Consider the following 18,161-nt stretch of genomic DNA (forward strand, 5'->3'; position numbering starts at 1 on the left):
TAGAACCAGAGTGTACCTTAAGGCAGCTTTACATTGCCAGTTGAGATCTGAGCTCTTATATAAGTAAATTTTACTGTCCAGGTTAAAAGCCAAATTCGTTGAACCAAATTAATSTCTGGTTCATTTCCAGTGCTGGTAGAGTTTAGCTGGGGACAAATGTAGCTGTTTTGTTAAACATTAAAGGATGTTACTGATTTGATATTTTTGAACTAATATTAAAGTGAGCTAAAAATTCAATAGATTTTGAAGTTTTTGGATGGGGTTGCCATGCTTCTATTATTAAAATGGATCTACCTCTTTTTTAATCATTTATTTTCTTTTTCCTTCTTTCTTYCCCCCCCCCTTTTTTTTTAATGAACATGCTTGCCACAAATACAAAGCTTGTAATTTAACACTTGTCCTTAATCTTGCGAGCTGATCCATGTAGGCAGATGCTAGTGGCCACTTGGAAACCTATTGAACTGACTGTAAAGATTTGCTYGTGTGGGTCACTTTGTACAATGAGGGGTTTAGTTTCAGAGGCAATTAACAATTCACTATTGCCTAATTTTAAATTTCAAATATTTGCTTTGTTTATTTAAGAGATGAAACTACTTCTCTTTGGRGTGTTCATAACTGTGGAGAAAAAACAAGTAATTTGCACTAAGTAGCAGGAGAAGCAGCTTGTCTGACTGCTGCACAGAACTGCTGCATTTCTGGATCAGCATAATCCATCCATTAGTTTATGTATTCAGAGTCCTCCTGGAAGTGTCACAAATCCACAGTGTCCCTGAGTGCTAGATTTAGCACTTGAAGCTCAGATTTCGTTTTCGTATCTATAAAGTGTCCGACTTCTTACAGCTCCCTCCTGGCTGTATTTTTCGAGAAGCTCAGGAGCTCAGTATTATTCCCAAAGTCACTTGTAATTTATGCTCAGTGAGAAGAGTCTCAGGCAGCCCAAATGATAGCGTTGCACTCACCCTAAGAGACACTGTCAACTTCAAAATGACACCTGCCTGAATGTTTTATGCCTGTCCAACTTAAAAGCATGGTTACGTATACAGCGCAGTAGCAGTGTACAGGCTGCTGCGGATCTGGGGGCTCAGGTCTTAACCAGTGTTTGCACCCGGAAACCTGCAGGCTAGCAAAGAGGGTCTGCRACGAGAACCAGGAACCTGAGTAGCGGCAGCGGGGGCTTTTTGCAATGAGGAAAGGGTGAAAGAAGGATTAGGAAAGCTAAAATGCTGATTTAGGTAGATGAAACAATGTTCTAAATAAACATACCACTAGCAACCTTAGGTGTGTTCTGTCCCCCCCGCCAGGTGCCCCAGTGGGGTGGCACAAGCAGCGAAGCAGGGAAGAGCCAGGTGCAGTCAGGCTGGCTGGGGCTCTCCTCCCCAATTCCCTTGCCGTCACCTCTACACAAATGTATTTCTGCCAAAAATTTCCCTCCTGCATCCCTTAAAGGAAGCATTTTTTTTGACGTTGCCTGCTTGCATGTGCTCGTTGGGGATTGGTGGTGTCACTGCAGAAATGACTCTCTCCTATAGTGTGCRCTGGGAAGACTTGGAGGGAAACAAGCCAGTGAGAATTATTTATTAAAAAATAACTCTTCTTCCTTAAAAACATATCAGAGGATGATACTTCAGTATTGGTTTTATGGGATGTACGTGAGGGTTTGTGTGTATTTGTTTTAAATACAAGATGAGGGTGGTTTAGAAAGTTCCAGCTGAAGGAAGTCGTATAAGCAAGTTTGAAAAGTTTAGGCTAGTCCAAAATGATGTTTTAACATTTTCAAAACAGTTCTCACTGCAATGTCCAGTACACCCAAGTCTCCMTTCTTTTTCATAGACTGGCAGTTTTGCCTATTTGTATGATCTCAGTGGGAATGTGTAAACAGTAAGCTCATAAGCAAGATGAATGGGTTCACTAGATCACATTTTCAATATCTAGAGACACACAGGAACGTAGAAGCTTTCCTATTCCATGAAAGACGAACTTCCTGGGGTTGAAAGCAAAGTTCAAACTCCAAGGTCATCTTCAGAGGGTAATAAATACACCCTCTTGCCCAGCCAGAAGTAGCGTGTGTATGTTTTTTTTTTTTTTTTTTCCAATTTTGTTTGTTTTTTTCCCCCTACTATCCAATTGGGCACAGAAAAGACACCTTACCATGACCGGTGGACAGATCTCTGTAACAGAAATCTTGGTCCTGGTCCATTCCTCAGCCTGATGTACCCTTTCTTTGAGGAGAGGGTTGCTAGGGAGTGGTGTAGTTGATGCACAGAGAGCTCTTTTCTAGTCTCCRTGTTTTGTTCCTTTTGTGGTTGTGACACCAAAACCTGTGAAGATGAGGTGTGCTGAGAGGTTTCGTTAGCTTGCCAGATGTCCTGTATGGCTTTGCAAGGGCAAGAAGGAAAGGATTTGGTTAGGATGTACCAGGCTGGCAGGCATGCTCATAAATGTGGTATGGCCAAGGCTATGTAATTACGCAGGTACGGTTAGATTTAGTTGCCCTGTGATTAGTTACTCTTTCTGTGGTTTCTGACACTGTGAGCATAGTGACACTAGGGCCGGGGGTCCTGTAGTAGTTACAAGTACATCATGGCAAATGAATGTTTGAGTTAATTCATACGGTTTRTTATCTTAGTGATGTAATAATCTGGAGCGGTATTGCAGTTATTGCAAAAAAAAACAACAACAAAAAGTTTGCATACTACTTCAGATTAACAAGATCTGTCTATTAAGGCAGGGGATTAAAATGTAACCATTCTGTATTTATATATAGATCCCTTCTAGTGATGTATGTAGTTTATACAAATTTTTCCTGAGGGTTGTTTTTCTTATTTGGTTTAAAAAAACTATTAACTGACTATCTGAGAAGTTGATTTTATTTTTTTTTAAACGTAATGTAAATATAAGATCGCGTTATTTTTTTTTTCCTCTGAATATAGGATGTAGCTATTGCAGTGATACAAAATGAAATGAAAGCATCATTTGGTTTATGCTGACTCCACAGCCTRGAAGGTATTTCAAGTGATTCAAAATAGTGTATTTTGGTGCAGCTTGTCATTAAACTGCTTGCTGCTCAAGTGCCTAGTGCTATGCTTTGCATTTCTCATCCATCCTTCCAAGCCGTGTGGATCAGGCTTCCGGAGAGCAACTGAATGCATTATAAAACAGCCGTGTCCCCCCGTCTTCTTGTCTCAGCTCATCACGGCAGTGGTAGGTGCCACACGAAAGGCAGCGTCCTGGTGGAGAGGCAGTGAAAAGCGCGGTGATGTGAAGCCCCTTAAATGCCCAGGAAGCAGGGCAGGCGATACGGCTGCGGCTSCCTTCAGCCAGAAGTGTTGCGACATTTTTGTTTGAGTTGGGGAATGCTTTGAAGTCTTCTGGTGGAAAGACTGCCTCCTCTCCCCCAGTCTTTGCTTTCAGGTGGGTAGCTTTGTGACCTACGCTTTACAAGAAGTGTAGGTTTAGCTATGACTTTACAAGAAGAAAATGTTTCCTGTGAAAAACAGAAATTGCATTTAGAAACCYATGTCTTGATTTCTCAGTTCTGAGTCTTTATTTTTCTTCAGAAGGACAGGTTTGATGTATCTGCTCTGTTCCACTCAAGTTTAAAAGAAAGAAATTAATATACTTAACTAGTTATGATGACAAGCTGAGAAAACCTTAGGATGTTGGGAGGTGGCAGGGGAAGAGAAGATATCTGTCCTGTTGCAATAGTAGTACAGTGAAGTGTAGATCTTTTAACGTTTTTCTATCAAAACTTTGGCAGAAGTTTCATTTCAGTTGTTGAATGACACGATTGTTGCCCCAGTTGCAGTGTCTGAATAACTGGGAAAATAATCTGAATTATCTCTGTTTGTTGACACTGTATTATTACCCCCTGGTCCTGCCATACACATTTTCTCCAGTTTTATCCTAAGTGTGTACAGCTGGCTTCATCTTACTCCTTCAGCAGGTGGAGCTGAATGAAAGCTAGGMTTTTCTTCAGTGCTTCTGATGCACRGCATGCTTCCTTGATTAATACTCGTGTTTTGTGTCCTCGGCAGAGAAAAGTAAATCTCTTAATGTCTAATGCTGCCATTTTAACTTTCAATTAGAATTTTCTGCAACCCTAGCTAGCTTAGGCTTCCAAAGTTTCCCATTCCAGTGGCTTTTATTAGATTTTCTTCTTTTGTTTCTGTTCTTTAGCTTGAGGTATTTGAAACTTGTTGCTGTTTGCATTTTTTAACTTGAAATTTCAATCGCTAAATGAAACTTCTGTTACACATATAAATTGTAAGCAAAGTAATAACAGCATCATGTTTCTTAGTCTTCCTGTTATGCCTGCTAGGAAACTTTAAGGAAATACATAGAGCTGTCACAAATCTTAAGAAACAGAGTCTGGTTCTTGGAAAGAGAGACTTGGATAGCTGATGAAATCACAGCCTTTGGGTACTGTGGAGAAGTGAGCTGAAGTCATTACGACATTATGGCAGAGAGAGCTTGATCTGCCAAACTGTCAACTTTTGATGGACACGGTATCTAGTGACATGTTGCTACATGAAAGCCAGCCGGCTTCTCTGTCTGTCAGCGCAGTGTTGATACTGCCAAGCGACTGCTGCGCGCTCAGACTACTGCGAATGGAAAAGCTGCTGATCGATATGATAAACGGGCAATTTATGTTTGGTGATTATCAAACTTGTATTGATCAGTCTTTCAGTTATGGGTGTGTTACGCCAGGGAATAAGTGATTGAAAGGGCTGAAGTATTGATAACAGGTAGTTCTTCTAAATGAAAACATAAACATTCTCAACACTTAATAGCTTGCAAGATACAAGTAGTTTTCTGTTAACTTTCTCGTCTTAGTTTAATTGGGAGCTGACTCAGTAACACCCTAAAATTGAGGAGAAGAAAATCAATAAGAATATCAGGAAGCGTTTTTTTCTTGTTTGGTGTGCTTTTTTCATTTGTTTAGCATAGCACAAAATGAGCAGCCCAAAGAAATGATTTTACAGTACTGCTAGGAGTAAATGCCTCCAAAACCAAGTCTGGAAACAGGTTCTGAAGGTGGAGATGCAGCAAAAATAAAGAAAACACTTGAAAGAACAAACACTGACGTTATGCAAGATAGCAGATGAGAAATGATTCAATAATGGTTACAAGCATTCATACAAGGAAAAAAAAAMCACATTTCCACTTAATAGTATTGATTCCACATTTGAAAAATGAACTGCAGCTTATTGTGTCTGAACTGTAGAGAATACCATCCACAGATAGAGGGGAAAAACATGACGTGGAGGTTTCGATATGTGCTTGGACAACAAAGTAACCTAGGAAGGATTCAAAGACTTCTTTGGTCAAGTCATCCTTTATTTAATACTTGTTGAGAAGGCACTGGCATCTTGTAATGTTGGCTGAATATATTTGGAGGGTTAAGAATGTTTCTGCCATTGCATTCACCGCATGAGCGTTGTCTGTTCAAAAGAAGATCAAAGCTCTTGACACCTACTGGCATCCGTTCGTATGATTCTCTGTAAAGGAGTGTGTTTTTTTTTTCTTCTACTGCGTCATAATTTCTAGTTTTGTGCGTGAACAGTGCACAGATTACTTACTCAGACAAAAGCTGTAAAATCTGGAAGACCTAAGTATGGATCCCTACATCTACAGTCTTGTGCCCTGATACTAAGTGTTCCCACATTCAGAAGAGCTGAGTAGTTAGAAATCCCATTGCAGGCAACAGGACTGCAGTAATAAGCACTTTGAAAACCAGGCTCTCCTCATTAGGCACTTAAATGTGACGGTTTATAGAGATAACTGAGACTTGAACAGTGTTCATCTAAATTAGTAACCTAGTTAGTGTCTCCAAAGCCTATTAAGAGTTGGAAAAATATTTGCCCATCAATTGGAAATGTCAACTTTAAAGAATTTAAAATTGTGAGTTTTTTTGTTTTTGTTTTGCTTACAGCAGATGAGTTAAATTTGATACAGTGTTTTAATGTGTTGCCTTTTGAAAGGAATTATGAAGTTTTCAGGCTGAATTTCACTCTGATTTCAGTTTTTGTTGAACACAGTGACATGACTCCACTAACACTTAATACATGCGTATGAATAGCTTTGAAAATATGAGTAGCCCCACTGGACTTAATCAGATTATTTTGCGGTGTGAAGTTACTCATTTGCGTAAGTGTTGCAGAATTGGAGCTTGTATAAGGTTTCAGTTAATGACTTAAGTTTCTTTTTGTTCAGTTCTTAAAAACTTTTAAAAATATCTGAAAAGCCTGTATTTATAGCACAACCCACCTTCTGCATCCAGTTTCAGAAAGGAAAATCATTTTAGGTCATCTTTTGCTTCTGCAGAAGGAAAAACAGTAATGTGGAAATAAAATGGATTTTGGCTTTATACATATTTCATTGTTGGTACAATGGATACATTCATAAACCTTTAGTAATACGTGTTTTGTTACTTTTCTGTCGTTTTAAAAAATAGGTGCAAGATTTTCTGAAAAATGGCAGCACAAAGGCCTTAAATTAGAGTTAAATTATGAAACGCTGACTTTACCATCCAGAGCAGTTTAATGGTTTTATATGGAATAAGGAAACAGATCAGGCTTTCTCGCTTGCAGGGCACTTTAATACACTGTAATTTATGTGACTCACTTATTCAGGCGGTACACAAGAAAACATGTTGAAGTATTATGACTACATCTTTTTGCAAAATGCATTAATAAAATAGCTGTTTTAAATACATCCCATAATATTGCCATTCAGTAGGGACAAATTGTGGATCTCAGAAAATCATAGATTTCCTCAGACAACCTAAAATATTTAATTCTTATTAAATTTTAAGCAGGATTCACTATGCATCTATTTAAATAGCCATTCTGGGTAATACCTGGAAGTTCAAGGGTTTCAGACACTTTTGGGGGCATTTTCTAAGTAGCAATAAAAGTTTGCTGAATATGGATTCAGTGCACTATGAGAGATAGACAAAAACATATTTTCTTCAAAACCTCGCTCTGTAGCAACTTTCTCCTTCTCTCTTCCTGCCTCTTCCCCTCCCCCATATAAGAGTGTTGTTTTTTTTTTTTTCTTTTTTCCTCTCCTCTCTAGGTATTTTTTCCTCTCTAGGTATGCATTGCTGCATGCTTATCGCTACACTATCTGATTTCTCTTATACAAAAAATCAAATGAGAAGACATGTAAGAGCACAGCCAAAGTTTTCAGAGGAACCTTTAAGATTAGGTGCCTAACTCTCTTTGGCTACTTTGAAATTTTCAATTCACACTTCAGTCTTTGTCTATCTGCATAGCTATTGTGTCCTGTGTGTATAAATATATAAAATTTACTGTATTATAAAACTAACTTAACATCTCTGTTGCGTTAAAGGTAGGCAGTTGAAAGGTTGCTTTAGATCTAAGTTAAAGTTAGATTTTGTTTTACTAACATTTTGTGTTTTAACTTAGATTCAAAACTAGTATTAAACATAACTGTTTATGATGTTGGAGTCATGTCTGAATAAAAAGGTCAGGTTGGCGCATAAATCATGCAGGAAGCAAGGAGGGTGCCCGCATATGGCTGGGCCCAGGAGCGAGCGGACCTCTCAAAGACGCTTGCTCCATGGAACTTGCTTGGCAAGGTGTTATCAAGGTAAAACGTTACAGCTCAGGGTGATTTATGAAGAGGTTATGACATGTGCTTCATGGCGTAAGAGAGCAAATAAAAGCGTGAAGTTAGGAAAACGCCTTCTTGAGGAAAGAAGTTGTTGTCTACTTTTGAGTTACTTTGCATCTTCTAACCTTGGACCATTGGTCTGGTCTCTTGTGGCTGCTCTTAYGTTGAAGTGATACATGACTTCTAGAAATTTTTTTTCCCTCTATGAATCACTGCTGTAGCTGCTCAGATTTTAAGACCACATGGTTGTGCATACTCTCTTATCGTAGTACCCAGAATAAACAGTGTACATCATAAAATGGTTTTTAATTCAAACAGAGTTTGTTTAAAAATGTTAGTGTGGCAGCTACGCTCTAGCTCAGCCAGTGTAAAGCCAGGCAGTGCTTGCGAAGCCACTGAAACTGCGTAGAGGTTTATGACAGTGCCCGCTGGTGACCTGGCAGCGTTTGCACTTCATTAATTTCAGTCTTACAAATGCTTTGAACAGCAGACTCCAGGTTGTATTGGGAACAAGCACTGTAGTATTAGGAAAGCAACAGAACTTTGCTCTGCAATTTATATCTCAGATGCTTCATAGAAGAATGCTTTATTAAACCAGCAACTGCTTCCAGATCTTCTCCAGAGACCAAATCCAAGCTTTTTTCCTCAGTGATGAAACATGAGGACATTAGAAAGGGGCAGATCTGCTGTATTTTGCTTCTTCATTCACAGAAAAGCTGCAGTCAGTACTAGCAAGCCAGTTTCCCATTTAAATTGCTCAATTTTGTTAAACTGGGGTTTTGTTGCTCAGAACTGGAACCCAGCTATTTCTTCTGACCTTGACATCTGCTTGCTTTTCTTGGCTAGCTGAAAAAATGTTAGAACAAACTTAAGTAAGAACAAACATAAGGCACTAAGAGAATAATTCAAACCTTGTACATGAATGTGTAGTTTATCAGTTGTTGGTCACATTTCTTTAGGAAAGTGATTCAATAAAAATAATTGTAACACTCCTAGGAAGTCTTCCTGTGGGTACTAGAATTGATGAGTAAAGAACTCTGATTTGATGTGTATTTTGAYTATTGCGGAGAGTCTCCCTGGAAAGATTTTATTGTGCTGAATGAGACCAACTTTTGGTTTCTGCCTCTGTTCYCTGTTGTTTGGGAAGGTACTTTAAACGAGGAGTGCCTTCAGCACCCGACAGCTGTSTTTCTTCCTGAGGCTTTCACCAATGGAGAACAGTAACAATAACGTGGAGATAACTTAATTATAAAATGCATAGAGGTTGTTTCACTTGCTTGAACAATAGGCTGGAGACATGGGAATATGAATCAGTGAAGCAATAAGCGTTCTTCTAATAAGGAAGCATTTACAAATGAAATGGCTTTTAATTTCAGTATTTTTGTGCTGTGCTCAAGATACATTGTGGTTTTGTGCCTTCGAGTTTAGGTGCTTATATCACAAAAGGATATCGTACTGRCTTAAATATTTCTGGTTTGCAGATGCCTTATAAGGAAATGTAAGGTGATACAAACTGTTCTTTCGGTTGTGCTTTCCAATTAAGTTAATGTATTACAGAAACATAGTTCATTTTAGGTTTGTGAATAATATTAATCTAATGAAATGAATGCGAAATGTGGATTCTTTCTCAAAAAGTTGCAGACTGTAGTTAAAACTAAGCTGGAATATAAATTGATACTTCTGCAATACAAGTAGCTGTGGCGTAGTATCACATAGCCTAGCAACAGTTCAGTACATGAGACATAACTCACTGCCTTAATTAGCTGCCAGCCCAGAGGTGTGGCGGCAAAGTGCATAAAACTATTGCAAACAAGTCTCAGAATTTGCATGTGGTGTTTTCATTTGCAATGTTAGTATGGATGACAAACATTATTAACTTATGATAATTAAAGTGCAGATCTATAATTTTGCGTCATTTCTACAGTTTGTTTTACTTTAGGTTCCAGGAAACATTGTTAAGTTTTGAAAAAGCTGTAAAGAGAAGTTATTGAAAAGAATTTGAGATTTAAATGGGAAAGTCTTTAAAATCTTTACTGTTTGTGTTACTCAAATATTTACATGTRTTTCATGATTTCTAAGTATGTTATTTTGAAGACTTGTGTAGGTACTTAGGAGGAATGCTTTAACATTACTGTTCAGATAGATGCTCACAGTAGAGGGGTCCTATTCTTTTTAATGGCTTTAAGTGATTCAGTTARATTAGACCTTGTTGCACTGATACGGATCTGGTCATTACTTCTTTTTGGCAGGATTTCCCTAACAGTTTGCCTTCATTAACAGCTACCAAGTGACTCCTAGAAAATAATTAAAATTTCTTTTGATGACATTCATAATATAATGGCTGTGCTATTGCTGGGAAGTGAAATCAAATTGTTTGTGTTAGCCACAACATCTCTACAGATGAGTCTCACTGTATCAAACTGAGAAACTGTTGGCCTTACAAGGAAGCCTCTGAAGATGAACGCACGTGTGTAAATATGCTGGTTGATCTCCCATGTTTCTTGGGACTAGTACACTATTCACTTCAGAAACYTAGCGCTGTTTGGGTGTTGAAGCCCTTTAAAACGTCAGATAACTTTTAAAATTCTGTTACTTAAGAAAGCCAAGTTCTTGTGATAAAATGGGTGTTTTTCCCCTTGCTTCCCCTCTCCCTCCCTTGCAGCTATAAGCATTTTGCTTTAATTCGAAGCTGAGGTCCRTTTGATAGAAGCACAACCACTGTGCTTCCAGGTTCATCCTCTGGGTTTGCAGCAGTGAAGCAATGTCCCCTGAAAGCCTCGTGACAGCAAGCTGTAACGCAGAAGGGCCCAGGTAGCCGCTGCGGTAGGAAGCCATGTGTACCTCTTTTAGAGCTGTTCTGGGTAGCCAGTGCTATTTGACTCTCTCAGTTTGAAAGTTGTACTTATCAGCTTTTCTACAGAAAAAGCTGTTGACCTCTCGTGTATGTTCGTGCAAAGGAATAGCACTGAGCCAACTTTGCCTTGACTAAGTATGTTTATATGGCTTTGCCAAAGATGCTCCGTGTGCACTCGGTGGCTGTAGCACTTGCTGTTCAAGACAAGGCTTGCTTGAAATTCTGTGGTCACACGTAAAAACTCCCTACCCCTAACCCAGAAGCGACTGTGCTACAAGAGCTGACACAGAGAGAGGCCTACAACCTTTWCTTGTGCAGTAGCAGGTAGCTTAAGATTTGATATTAATAGTCATGAAAAGAGAGTCTCAAGTAGGCCAGGCTGGAGGTTCACGCTCTCCAGCATCGTCTCTCCGACGGCACTCAGTAGCAGGTGCTCAGGGAAGGAGCATGAGACACAGGCGAGCCCTGCGTGATAACTCCTCTTGGGATGCTTTCCCAGCTTTGACCAGTTTGCAGCAAAGGGGCTCAGCTTAGGGGTTTGGGGTGATTTCCTAAGTTACAGGTCACAGCTACATCTTTGTTTTCTTAGTCCCAGATGGGCTTTTTCTTTGTAAATTTGTCCACTTGCTGTTGAGCTTTGTTTGAATCAATTAGGTGGTGTTGAAGCTCTAAGCAAATAGAGAATTTTCTTATAATTTTGGGGGCCTTATTTTCCAGCTGATCTGCAGATAGCAGACTCAGTCTGAGTTTAAAAAAGAAGCCTTGCACTTTCATGGTGCAAACAGATATAATTCTAAATATATAAGGAAAATAAAATGACTGCCTTGTATTTGAAAATGAAGAGCTGACATCTCCTTTCTCGTACTTGTTTAAATGTGTAGTGACTCCATTGAAGTCAGTGCAGTAAATCTGGATTGACACCCATGTGACTCAGATTAGAATTTGACTCATAGTTTGTAACAAAAAAAGCTTTGAGTGTGCCTAAAGCTCCTATGAGCTGGYGATTTCTCTGCTCGCCCTGCGATGAGAGATCCTCATGGAATAAAAGAGCTATATAAAACCATCATAAATGGGTTCCTGGAGAACAGTSATAGTTCCCTCATGCAGGAGGTACCGTATTGCACCAAGGTCACCCCTTGGATGAGCCCCTGCATAGAGAATTTTCTAGGCATGTTTCTATGAGAAAACGGGTGCAACTGAGAAATTGCTACTTCTTTGGCTGCAGACTGTCGCTCGCAGCCGTTGGGGAGCTACAGCAGCTGCTGAGCTGCCCAAATACCCCTTCAGGGGCCAGACTGGCTGTGGCGGTCCAACCTTCTAGGAGGCACAAAGGTAGGAGCGTAAAATTACCCCACATTAGTCCTTTGGGTTTGTAGTCTCCAGCGTATGGGAAAGCCTCATCTTCCTGAAGTTGTTAATTTGCTAGAGATGGTGATGTAGATCCTGATGCAGGCCCTTACTTTCTGCCGTGTTTGGTGAGTCGCAGTGGGTTGGCCTGCTGACTTCTCTCCTACAGGATACCAAGTAATTTGGGTCAAGTCAGGTCTAATCTTTCCGCTTACYGGTTTGGTGTTAGTGGATACTGCCGCTGCCTTTAGCTGCCGTTCCCAGGACGGGCCAATTTTGCCAGCGCCAAACTGAATGAGACAGGGTGGGTTTGGCTGCTCAGTCATCGCTGTACCGCACGCTCACCAGAGTAKAAGAGGCAGTTGTTTTAGCCGTACGGTATTATCACTCTCTGTCCTAATTTTATCCAGGGCTATAGTTTGCTAGAAACATTCTGGCAGAAGATCAAGGAATTTTAACACCATTCAAGACTTGGCTACGTTTGTGCCACATTTGCACCACAGGGCACCTGGCAGATACGACAAAGGGCCCGTGGCCTTCAGGAGAGGTAGCTGGGGCTTGGGAGGACATCATGGGGCATCTAAAATAGCACTATGATTGGGCTRGTCTTTCCTGGTTATACAAGCTGATATTTTATCTTTAGCTTTCTTAATTCTTTTTAGTTGGAAGCATTAAAGAGAGTATTTACAAACCCAAATCTCTAGTGTTCAGTACCAAAATCAAGTTTTTTACAAACAAAACAAAGCGGTTTGATTTCGTTTACCTTTTTCCTTTTTGAGTACRTGTAAATCTTACAGAGTAAGTGGAAGCTGCATATGCTCTGTACTTCTGACACCCACCTAATGAATGTGTGGAGAGATTACTCTGTTCCCGTGCATTAGACACTAATAGGCAAGCTGCCTTAGCCTTCTGAGAAGGCTGTGTTACTGGTGAAGTGGAGGAATAAAGGAATCCCTCTGCTCACTTATGYTATGGTGTTTCTACTTTAGATTTTATCAAAGAAGATAAGGATCCTTTCTCCAGACCCACTTTTTTTCCTCCATCTTCTTGTTTTATGCTGTCTGGTGATTGCAAAACGAAGGTAAGCTCCTAGGCTTCGTGGTTGTTGGAAGAAGCGTGAGGTGCTACTGAGTGTCCTGTAAAAGCTCAAAAKGCAAATAAAAGAATCCACAGCTATGTTATGTTTAGAAAACTCTCCTGAACCTTTAGCTATCTCATGATACTTGAGTGTTTGACTCATGAGTTTTAGTATTCTCAGTTRGCAGGTCTATAATCATCATCTTTATTATGCTTTATGTGAAGATTTTAAACATACTTGCTGTTGGGTAGTGTTTTCAAGTAACACCTTGAACTTATTAATAAATTGAATTAAACGTGTGGGAAGTTCGTGAGGTACTAGAAAGTATCATTAGAGAAGCATGATGAAATGAGGAATGATAGATAGCATTTCATAGTGAAGCTGTACTTTAAGAGTGTGACATTAAAAGGAGTTATTCTGCTTGATGATAAGCCCAATACAATTCACATTTCAATGGAAAAAAGCTTCCTTATGACTGGAAAATAAATGATTATAGGTACAGTACTAAATTTGTGAACCCAGTCCCARTAATAATCATCTCATGTATGCTCTTCTTCAGGAATGTGTTTTGTAACACCTGTCTAGTTTTGAGACTGTGATTTTTATATGGCAAAGTTTTTGTAGCAAAGAAATCTTCTCTTCAGTCTATGAACAGTGACTTTGATGAAAGTACCTGTTACTTAAGGAAGTAAATATAGGCGTGCTTATCTAAGCCTACTTAAAAAAAAAACAGATCCTCTAAAGTATTAGTAAATGTTGTAGCTGACTTGTAAACTTGCCAAAATTAGATTACACCCGCTTAAAAATGTGTTTTTAGGCTGGCATTTTCAATTAGTTTTGCTTGATGCTACTACTGAAATAGGAAGGTCTTCATTTCAGCATAGCTTACTCCTTTTTATTTACATGCTCTGTGTTAGCACTGCAGTAAAGTAGTCATAGAGTACTAAAGATAATATGTTGTTATAAATGGTTTATTTTGATAGTAAGAAGCGTCAAGTAACTGTGATGCAAGCAATCATTTAGATACAGAGCAAGTACATAATACTATGCTATTAGGTCATGATTATTTAGCACCCTCCAAGGTATACACATATATTGAAAAGGAATAGGTGAGTCATAAATGAATGACACACAGAGAAGTGAAAGCTATAAAAAGATGTGTAACACAAAATACGAGAATAGTCCTTACATACGTRGCTAAGACAAACTGCGTTTGTGTGTTAGGAATAGAATCACAAAACATCCCCTAATGAATCAGTCATGCAGTAATCCGTGCTTATTTGTTGTGTAACAGGTTTAAGGATTTAGCAGTGTGGCTCGAATTCTACTCTCAGAATTAGAGAGTCAGTTATACTGTGCTTCTGCAGTGGAAAATCTACTTGTTTAAGCATTGCCCTAAAGAGCAAAGAAGTATTTGTATTTGCAGAAATGTTCTAAGTGTGATGCAAAGCAACATGCACATGCTGGAATAAAGTTAGTTTGGAAAGCCTTTGATTCAAAGCTTTATTCCCAGGAATAGTATGAGACTTATCCCTATAAAAAGAACACAACAGTTATGTGAGACTCACCACTAGAAATCTTATACTTTAATTTGATGTTTTGCATAGTCATCTTTTTCTTAGTTGCTTGGGAAATGAAAAAAGTGGAGGGAAGTGTGTTTCTCTTGCTGACATGTAGTGGCACTTTAAACACAATTGTTGATATTCTTGTTTGGTTATTATTAACAATCTTGAAAGTAGGTAAAACTGGCTGGAAACCTGTGTTTCAGAAAAATGGAAACCTATGTTTCAGAAAGGCAAAGGCATGGAAGGTTGCAGYTCCCAGATGAAGCTGGTTAGTAGGATGGTTAAAGTGAGCACCACTTGTTTCATGTGAGACAGGGTTCCTTAGGAGATCCAGAGAAAAGCCATGAAGCTTGTCTGAGACAGCCATGTGAGCATGGCGGAAAGGACTGGGATCAGTGACATTTGATTAATGCTTTGTTTATTCCTTTACTATCTGATGATCCTTTTGGCTCAATAAGAGAGGAATTCTGGGCAGGCAAAAGAGGGGATTCATTTACTTTTGGGGACTGATGGAAAAGAGTCTTTGTTTTTCAACTTTAAGCTTTGCCTATTGATGAAAAGAGGAACTTTGACTCTTTGAAAAGGTGAAGCTTGACTTTATAATGATGATTTGACCATAGAAATTACTTGAAGTCAGAACATTTGACACTGTATAAAAGGTTTCAAGTCCTGCCTTAAGGAATGTACATTCCAGTTACAACATAACAGTGTGTGATAGATTTAATTTTGAAATATAATTTTGAATTAATTGTGGGGGAAAAATTATGGGGATTAATATGATAAAATAATGAAAAGTGGTTCTAAATGCATCATTAAAATGCAAGGACATAAATGGGAAAACTATACGAAAGATGCACAAGGGAGAGTGAGTCACGGACCGCACAAAGAGAATATGATGGAAGTGTAGCAGTCCTTGAAGGAGAAGAATGACGCTTGAACCTAACATGCAAGATATTTGACCTGTATGTTGGCATCCTTTGATTTTTAGGAAGCATGATGCTGTTAGCAGCAGGGTTTTTGAATAGACCAGAGGGGAACAAGTTATGAGCTAGGCTGCTGGAGATGATGCTGTAGTAACTGAAGACAGAAGTTCCTAATGAATGGGCAAGTCTTCGAGGGAAGGGGGCAGAATGAGCAAGAAGGATTGCAAAGGCCCTGGAGATTCAGAAGCAGAAGATGGAACAATCCAGTGGTGAACTTGGGACATGACTGCATACTATGGTGCTGAGGAATAATAGAGGAAGAACAAGGAAGAGATGCCTAATTAGTTTTTCCTATTGATTMTGAAATGGCTGGCAGTGCATTAGATGGGGAGTTACACTTACCGAGAGGGGTTTTTAAAAGGAAGAAAGGAGAACAGGAAGAAAGCTGCGTGCAGGGAGGCCCTGACTCCAGAGGCACTTAAGTATGTGTGGAAATGAGTTTGTGAATGGGAAGCCGATGAGCAGAGATCGAAGTTATGCAGGCCAGGGGGAGCCTAAATGGCAGAATTAGTCATGAAGGGCCCAAACAGGTTTGAGAGGGAGTAGGAGGCAGAGGTGTTTGTGGAAGAAGCAGAAGGGTTTAGGGGAACTGCGAAAGCGAAATTGCAAAAGCRGAGAGTGAAGAGTGAGCAGAAAGGAAGGGAGAAGCTGTGAAAAGTGGCCTTTGCATGATGTCAATTGGATAGGAACGGCTCTGGGAAGCTAGCTGAGTGCTGGGGGATCCAGAAGGGATTTCACAGGCAGGCCAGGTAAGTGGTGTGCATGGATAACAGGAGCTGGGAGGCGGCATGGGTGACGAAGGTGGGGTGGAGCACATAGGTAAGCAGAATTAAGAAAGTCTGTGCCAAAGAAGTCTTGTGTGTGCAAGTGGGATAGAGAAGGTTTTATACCACAATGGAAGATGATGTGGAACATATATAGTAACAATATTGTCTTGAATTCTTCTGTTGCAAAGAGAAGTTGAGAGCGGAAGGTATTTGTTGTGTATATGGTACATAACTACATTTCTTTGAAAGGATAATTAAAGTGTAACTGTAATATTTAGTGATGCAAACAATTTTATGTTTTTTGTGCATCTTAGGGTGTGTGCAATTCATATTTGTTTTACCCACTGATAGATCTGTCTTGGAAGCTGCAGCTGTAGTATATGGAAAAATAAACAAACCAGGAACAACTTATGCAGTAGACATTTTTTTCCTTTCAGGTTTGCTTCCTTTAAGTGAAAATTTCAGGGTTGTTTTTGTTTTGTTTGGTTCAATTTTTTTTCCTGAGAGTTGCTTTGTATTTGTCACCAAAGCTGTACAAGAGTTTCTAAGCGTGAGTGGGGAGTGGGTTTTATTCCTTTGCTTTTTCCTGATTTCAGTGCAGTGCTCTACCTTCCTGTTCTCATTGCTATAGCAAAAGCTGGCCAGAAAGGCCAAAAATGAGCTTGGCATTGGTTTTGGGGCTAGACGTCCCACTCAGACCTTTTTTTGTTCATTTGGCTGGAGTAGAGGATGTAACACAGAGTCATTACTGCAATAAGGTAAGTCTCTGGCTTTCTTTGGATGTCTGGGGAAATGATATGTACACTGTACATATGGGATTAGTCCAGTAGTTTCAGAGCCCTTGACTGGGCTTTGAAGGAAGGAAGAGGGAATATCTACACCTATTTACGTAAGGGAAGCGGAGTCATTATATATTAAAAAAAAAAAAAAAAGTTGTCGAGGTTTATCATATGATACCTGTGATGTCTCAACATGCAAAAATCTGAAGCGTACCTTGCCCTGTGCAGTAACAGCAACAGAGTTACCAGGGTTGGTCATGCCTGCCTGTGCTGATAGAAGCCAGTTTGTGTCTCAGAGATATGTTGCAGTGATGCTCCCCATAGGCAGTTCAGCACTTTGTACCAAAGCAAGGCAGAGCATCTGAAAGCCAAAAGATTCGGTTTTAAGTTTAGTTTTTCTTCTYTTGGCTAGCAGCTTTGAAATCCAGAAAAAGTCATCTTGTGCTTTGTATTCATTTGATATACAGGGCTATTTTTTTTAAGGGGGAGGGGGAGGTAAGTCAGCTTAGTCTTCATGGTAACATTGCTTTTGTCAGGCTATACCTGTTTGCTTTTCTTTGCTGACAGTGGTAGACCAGTGCAGGGTTCAGTATACCTCACAGCTGGATTTATCACATACACAATGGAAGTAGCTTTTAAGGATGAGAACTGTGGAAAACTCTCAAATGACTCAATTGAATAAGGAAACAACAGCAGGCATCTTCTGGTCTTCAGCATTGGTAGTGAATTTACAAACTGGTGATTCCTCATTTAAACTACTAAGTGATCATCTGTTGTACTACCATGTATAAGATAAGCTCCTCATCACAAGTTTTGCCTGTGGATCAAGTGATCTTTGAGGGTACTCTGTATTGTTAGCAATAAGAAGGTGAAATGAAAAGGTTTCTGAGGCACTGGCTATCTATAGCTTTGCATTCAGCACAGTCTGGGACTTGTGACACACAGCCAAAGCTGTGTGTGAGTGCGGGGAGTCCTAGTTCACAGTTGATGTAAACTGAACTTCAGTTTGCAGCAGTTTGGGACCTCTCTGAAGTGCGCAGAAACTGGCTGTGTTCTGGTGTGGGCATATTCTGGATGCTTGACATTCAGAAATGTTGCAGAGAATGGAAAAACTGTGATTGAAAGTCTTAATCACCTGCTTAAGTTCTTA

General features: G+C 39.6%; 1 protein-coding gene across 3 annotated transcripts in view; it reads left to right on the forward strand.

Moving 5' to 3' along the window:
• The window catches only part of ZNF516 (zinc finger protein 516), a 102,692-nt gene that overhangs the window by 15,999 nt on the left and 68,532 nt on the right, over window positions 1-18,161 (forward strand). The window contains exon 1 of one of the 3 annotated variants that reach the window (XM_085323772.1): window positions 3,392-3,411. The exons of the other annotated variants lie outside the window; for them this stretch is intronic. The gene's annotated coding sequence lies outside the window, so the exon portion shown is untranslated. Of the gene's footprint in view, window positions 1-3,391; window positions 3,412-18,161 lie in introns of those variants that run through there. 3 annotated transcript variants of the gene reach the window in all.

Source organism: Rhea americana, unplaced genomic scaffold (assembly GCF_003343005.1).
Source record: "Rhea americana isolate MKP2758 unplaced genomic scaffold, rheAme1 scaffold_87, whole genome shotgun sequence".
In the NCBI taxonomy this organism is placed as follows: Eukaryota; Metazoa; Chordata; class Aves; order Rheiformes; family Rheidae; genus Rhea; species Rhea americana.